This window comes from Lonchura striata, chromosome Z (assembly GCF_050655825.1).
Source record: "Lonchura striata isolate lonStrDom1 chromosome Z, ASM5065582v1, whole genome shotgun sequence".
Lineage (NCBI taxonomy): Eukaryota > Metazoa > Chordata > Aves > Passeriformes > Estrildidae > Lonchura > Lonchura striata.
Window position 1 is genome coordinate 56,975,714 of NC_140740.1, and position 7,179 is coordinate 56,982,892.

General features: G+C 37.6%; 1 long non-coding RNA gene across 6 annotated transcripts in view; it reads right to left on the reverse strand.

The window, feature by feature from the left end:
• Window positions 1-396: 396 nt before the first annotated feature.
• Window positions 397-7,179, reverse strand: part of LOC110472618 (uncharacterized) — a 32,091-nt gene continuing 25,308 nt past the window's right edge. For all 6 annotated transcript variants that reach the window (XR_014951630.1, XR_014951633.1, XR_014951632.1 and 3 more), the window contains one exon: window positions 397-3,552. This is a non-coding gene — a long non-coding RNA (uncharacterized LOC110472618). The remainder of the gene's footprint in view (window positions 3,553-7,179) is intronic.

Below are 7,179 nucleotides of genomic sequence, written 5' to 3' on the forward strand. Positions count from 1 at the left end.
AAAAGAGGTAATAGGAGAGGGGCAAGTCTCACTCTCCCCCAGAACAAAGGAACTGTTTTACTATGGAAGTGTTATGGAAGTGTTAGAATGGGCTGAGAAAGAACTTTCATAAGTTTCCTTGTGAAGCACTCCAGTTCCTCAAGTGGGTGCTGCTAAATCCACTTCTGTGGTTCACAAACTGAATTAAAATCAGAATCAGAAATATTAACCAGAGAGGTAACTAATTTCCTTCTTTCAAATATTAACCTCTAAAATTTTAACTTTAATATAGGTGAAAAGATCACACAAGCTAAGTGAGGTGTGGTTTACTGTGGCAGGCAGCTAAAAACCACATACATAGCTGTTAGCTCACTTCCCAGAGTGAGATGAAAGCAAGAACTGAAAAAAAGGTTAAACTTGTAGGTTAAGATAAAGATAATTTAATAGCATCAAAAAGGAAGGGAAAATAATAACAACAATAATTAAAAAATACACAAAACAAGTGATACACAATGATATTTGTCACCACTCACTGATGCCAGTCCCCAAGCAGTGGGCTCCCACCCACAGCCAACCCCCACCAATTTTATTTTTCAGCATGATGCTCTATATAGTAGGAATACACCTTTTGGGGAATACACCCCATTTGGAGTCAGGTCTCCAGTCTGTCTCACCACACCTTCTGGTGGTCCCTGACTCTTTACTGACAGGACAGAATGAGAACACTCAGAGAAAGTACTGCTCAGAAATGACAAAAATATCAGTGTGTCACCAGCATTATTATCATCCTAAATGCAAAATACCACTGTACTACTAGAAAGAACATTAATTCCATTCCAGCTGAAACAAGGATAATCCTTCCTTACTCATATATATGAGTAAGGAAAGAATATGTGTTAATCAGAATTTAACCATTTATGTTATGCCTGAATCTCACAATTCCTAATACATCCTGACTAATCATTGTCACCTTTCTTGTCTTTTGATATTCACATACAGGTATAGTTTCCTTAGTATATAGGTAGTCTTTTGAATTCATTTAGTCCATGAGTTTGGCTCCATCTGTCACAGCAGTCCTTCAGAGCAGGAAAGATGATCTGTGATGTTGGACGCTGAAGCCAGTTCTGGTTCTGTCACTGCTGAACTTTCACTGGCTTCATCAGAATTATTTTTTCATTAATTCAGATAATTCTTACTGTAATCATGTTGATATGACATATTGCAATTATAGTAGAGGTTAAATATAGTATAATGGAGCAGTTAGCACCTTACAATTCAAGTCATTGTCCTGTCTTAGTCAAAATCCAATCCCCTTGAGGTACACCCTCATCAGAGTTCCCCACCCTCCTGCATACCCACCAAGACTACCCAGGTCCTGAGCAAAAGAAATCCTGTGGATGGATTTGTCACTGTCTGAGGCAGGAACAACCCAGAGTGACCTCCCCAGCATATTTCTAATGTGCCCTAAAGGAACTTTATCCCCTTCTATAGTACATGAATGCTTATTGGGCCAGCTCAATTGGCAGATCACCTAATATTGACTAACCAGCAGGCTTTTGAAGGCCTAGCAGTCATTGCCCTCAGTGTAGTGTTAATCAGTTAGTTAGTATATCAGTTATATCACTTGATTTTCTCTCACTTGTGTGGATCCTGTTTGGTACCATAGCCCAGTGTGTGTCTAAGTGGCATAGCAAATGACTGACTGTGGGCCCCCTTAGAATATGAGGGCTGCATTCTAATCTCCATCCCTGTCTTCCAGCTCAGAGAGCTGTGTACCCCAATAATCCCAATAATAATTGGTTTTATAATTAAAAACTCAGGCAAATGAGACATTTTTTCTCATTCTTTTTCTCATTCTTTATCACAATTTTTAACCCCCACATACAATAAAGGATGAGATTTTCTTTAGTCTTCCTTGTGTTGCTGATGTATTTGTAGAAACATTTATTATCTTTTATATCAGTACCAGATTAAGTTTTAGTTTAGCTCTTCTAATTTTCTCCATGCACAACCTCACAACATCCTTGTAGATCTTCTGTTTTTCTTGTCCCTTCTTTCAAAGTGTATGTACTCCTTTTTTGCCCAGGTTCCAGCCAAAGCTCCCTGTTCAATCTGATTGGTCTTCATCTCTGCCAATGGGTTTTATGGCACCAGGGATAGCCTGCTCAATGCAGCAGCCCAGATGCTCTGTTTCCATTGCTGTAATCAACTCCACAGGGTGTTTGCCAACATCCATGAGTCAGTAGAGATAAAACACTGTTGGCTTTTCTCATTCAGCAATGTTTAAAGCCAGCTGGATGGCCTTCCTTTAAGCAAATTGGCTCTATTCACCTTCTGCAGCAGTTTCTGTGACTTATCATATAGAACTCCATACAGCAGTTTTCTACTTCAGATGATTTCCTACAACAGGACTTATCAGGGAGCTGGGCATATTGCTTCTCATTTTCTGGTAGTTTATTATAGATTTGGACATCATCAGCAGACTTCACCTCCTCCTCTGGCAATACTTCAAAATCTTTACCTTCTGTCCGGTTCATGATTTCTGTCCAAGATTTCAGGGCAGCTGAGGTTTCCTAGTTGAGCCTGCTGTGTGATCTCTGTCCTTTGAACATCCAGCCCAGTGCTGGCAGTCAGGATGCCAAGAGGAACTGCCCTTCTGTACCAGTCATTTTCAAGTCAACTCAAACTCTTTCTTAAGCTAACAGTACCTCTTTTTCCGTTGGATTATAATGGATTTCATGTCGGGTGTATCCCCAAATCCAAAAACCTAGGTTTTCACCTCAAGTGCTTTCTGACAGATGTTGCCAGTAGGGCTATTCTCCCTGGCTGTGGTGCAGGGCACATATCTTACATCTTGTCTTCACCAACTGACTCAAGAGTTGCTGCTTGATTTCCTGTTTGATTTGTTCAAAATCTTGTTGCTCAGGGTCCCACTTGAAATTAGAAATTGTTCTTTTTTTGGGTTACTGGATAAAGTAGGCTTTCAATCAGGCTGAAATTTAGAGTATGCATGCCCCAGAAACCCAGAATGCCTAAAAGAGCTTGTGCCTTCTCTTTGCTAGTTGGTGAAGATGTTGTTTTGTTTTGTTGATCACATCCAATGGGATTTGTGATGTTCATCTTGACGCTGGATGCTAACAATTTTATTCATAAAAATTAGATGTCCTGTGCAGATCACTTGAATTTTGGCAAAATCAGATTAGCTTTCAGAAAAGTTTGTATTATTTTCTTTCCTTTTCCAAAAATTTCTGTTGCTGTATTGCCTCACACAATGATATGATCAACCTACTGTGGGTGTTCCAGAGTTTCACTCTTTTCCAGTTCAACCTGGATCAGTGGATGGCAGATGGTGGGGTTGTGTTTCCACACCTGGGTAATTGATTCCAGGTGTACTGGACATCCCTCAGGTTTGGTCAACTGCTCTTTCTGTGTCCTTTCAGCTTTTGGTGCTCCCAAGTCTCTTCACTGGTGGTGCATCATGAGAAGATGAAAAGTCCTTAAAGTCCTTGACTTAGCGTAGGTGCTGCTCAGCAACAATTAAAACACTGGTGTGTTACCAACATTATTCTAATCCTAAATCCAAAACAAAGCACTGTATTAGGAAGAACATTAACTCAATCCTGACTGAAACCAGGACAATGATTATGTCAGCTAAACTGTGTTTTCTTCCAAACTAGTGACCTTGGTAACTGTTCAAGTCCACTTGGAGGAAAATACTTTTCTGAGAAAGTGTTAGTGTAAAGGGGAAGGAAAAAAATTAAACAGCTTTACTTTACAGACAATTCTTACAATGGCAGAATTCTGTTAGCACATCTAAACCAGCAATCTGAAAAATACTGGAGAAAAAACATCAGACAGGAGGTGTTCAGAGTTATCAAATGGATAACTTAGGAAAATATATACTTCAAACTTTTTAGTGCCCCCCCAAAAAATATCTATCACTATCAACAATCAGATTGTTGATACAGTGCTAATATTTTCTAGACTGACAATAGGCATAGTACAAATCCTTACTTCTACGAGTAACTTCATGTGCCTAAATAGAAGCATTTACTGAAATGGACATATATGCATCATCCTCACTGCCCTCTATACTTTAACCAAGTTTTGCTATTAGAATAGTACTTTTTTTTGCATCCTAACTCAAAAAACATAAAGAATCACAAAGATTTCATCAGTATGCCTCAGGCTTCCTTACAGAACTGAAAGGAACAGCCATCTCAGCAAAATTCTCTTTCTCTTTCTTCTATTGATTTTTTATTTTAAGAAGCAACAAAAAGCAAAGCAATTTCTCATTCAAAGTATGGTGCCCCTGCCTCAGTTTTCAGATGATATTTTAAGCTATTCCACTGTTTTTTGTGTTTTAATACATCTCAGTGAATCTTCATAGCACTAATGCAGAAATGGGAACTTATATCAGTTCTGCCGCTTTACATTGAGTATAGAGAAAAATGAAGAACAACTTCAGACATAAGAAAATTAAGTTTCTTATTTCAATGTATTTGCAGCCTGGATCTCTCTCTAATGTGAGTGAAAATGTAAGATGACATGATTAGGTAGGCTTTAATAGAGAAAAATATTGTGGTTCACACGTAGAAAGCACAGAGGGGGCAGTGATGATTTGAAAATTGCAGCAGAATGGAAGAGGACTTTTTGTGGCTCAAGTTGTCTATAAGTGTCACCAGAATCCTAAGAATTTATAAACATTCAAATATTTAAATTAAAAATATTCTTTTTAAATTCCTCCTTCTTTTATTCTTTCTTTCTTTCCCCTTCCCCCTTTGTCTCTCCCTCTCTCATTGTGTATGTCTCCCTTTTTCTCTCCCCTTCTTTCTCTTCTAAAGGCATTCAGGGTTTACTTTAGCTAGTAAAAGCATAATGAACAAAAGCAATGTCAAAAAGTGAGTGAGACTGACCTTATTCTTAAAGTCATAGCTGTATTTAAAAATCTGGAAGATTTTTATCTGGAAGATAGCACATGTTTTTTTTAACACTTGGTGTACAAGCCTTCTATAAATATGACGTTTAGTATGTCTTTCAAAATATTCGCTCGTGAACATATTAAAAAGATATAGTGTATTCAAAATTAAAATTATTAATTTGGATATTAAAAATTAAGAGAAAATTATGATAATGAAATTGCTTACTGCAATTTGTAATATAATTTGAAAAAAGGCTATTCTATTGTTATTCAGCTGACATCTACGTCAACAAGCTGTGACAAAGATGGACTACCTTCATGCCACAGAACAATATGGATAATGCAATAACAGGAATTTTAACTGCTCAATAAGTTGAATGAAGCATGACAATGAGATTTTATGAAAGAAAAATTCATCACTTGAATAAAGAATTGCAAAAAGTGGGAAAGATGCTAAAAATGACAGATTATGGGAACAGAACAGGACAGACATCTCATGCTGCAGGGAAAAAAATAAAATTATAAAATACCAATCTAGATTTGTGGTTGTCTTGTGTATATATTCTGATCTTCAAAATGTGAGAGCATGTGTATAAACACTGGGGCCTGATAGAAAATTGCAACTTGTCAACAACCGCTGACAGCTCTGCACAAGAACATAAAAAGCAGAAATATTTTGTCTCTGTTAGCAAGATTATGGAGGATTAGACTAGGAAAACACTTCTTACTGGAAAATGATTGTGTAATTCTTCTTTTTATATGTGGGACATTCTAACTACATATCTCTTTAGGAACTTGCTAAGCTAAATTCACCTTCACAAATGTAGAAATATATTACAAACACTGACAAAATAATTCGGCTTCAAGGCCGAATTGCTTTGTTGACTCTAGTTGAATGTCTGTGAGGGGTCCATGGAATTCAACAGACTTGCATAAATCACAGATGACAAAAGGTAAGTGAATCCAAGTCTTGGGAGTAGCTGTTAATTTTAAAATAGAATTTTGTTTTTATGTTTCAATTTTAAGTGATGGGATGGATTGAGCTTGGTTTAAAAATCTGTTTTTCTGTCTCAGGGAGTACATTCAAGAACCAGGCATGGTTCCTCAGAACTGCAACAGCTGTCAGGTCCCTGTTCTCACCGAGCAGAGGCCAGGTCCACTGCACAGAGCAAGTCGGCAGAACTCTGACCTGAACATCTCCTTGTTTTTTTTTCTCCTGGCAGCAGATAATGTCCATTGTCTTTATACCACAGTCTGCTATCCCTTACCTTACAATGAGCCCTGGTTTTCCTGCAGGACTACAGATGAAATTAAGTAACTGGCCTCATTAATTAAGGCACACAGCTATCACATACTTCCTTAAATTCTGTGTGCAATTAAAAGAAACCCCACTATCCAACCCAAAATCTTTGCATAAATATACCTGCAGAAGTTACCTATGTATAGGACTTGAAAAAAAGGTCAGTATTGCACAAAAATTATATTGAATGTGAGCAAGTTGCTACCTCAAACAACTGCAGAATGCTAGACAGGTTCTACCTTTCACTTTAGAGCCAGGACCAGTCCCACTTGAGCAACTTCAAAAAAGTGCTCACTGCCTCTTAGCTGGGGCAGTGGGCAGTGACATGCCTAACATAGTGTTAACTCCCAATTAATGGGGCAATGTTGAATCCTCATCCTTCTTTAAATTCTTTATAAGTCTTTTGTTTGAGTTCACAGGTAAACTTAGATTAAAACTTTACTAGAAAAACAACAGACTGAATGATATAATCAAAATATCTAAGTAAAACCAACACTGTTGTAACATCTTTAAATATTTCATGGTCTGCACCTCTCTGAATGTCTGAATGTTATCATGGATAACAGTCTGGACTGTGTTTCAGAATAGAAAATTAGGTTTCCTATTTTTTTTATATCACTGGCAAGAGACTAAATTCTTTTTGGAAATAAGGAACACAAGACAAAAGAGGAAAAAAAATGTCTTTTAAACTGGTTAAAAGGTAACTCAGCATGTCACACATCCTTTCATCCGAGAAATACATAACACCCTAATTTCTCTCCACAGCTTCACACAGGCAAAATCTGATCCAAAAATCTTTTGATCAGATATCTGATTAATTGTTTAAGAATGAATTGGCTTTAACCTGTGTCTTTTTTCACCTGATACAAACTGCTGAGAGTTCTCTTCTGCCAGGAGCAAGAAGTCCCCTGCTCTACTTCAGGAGTCACTCCAATGGCCCTCAACCACAATCTTAACCTCTGTGAACAGAGAGTCTCAT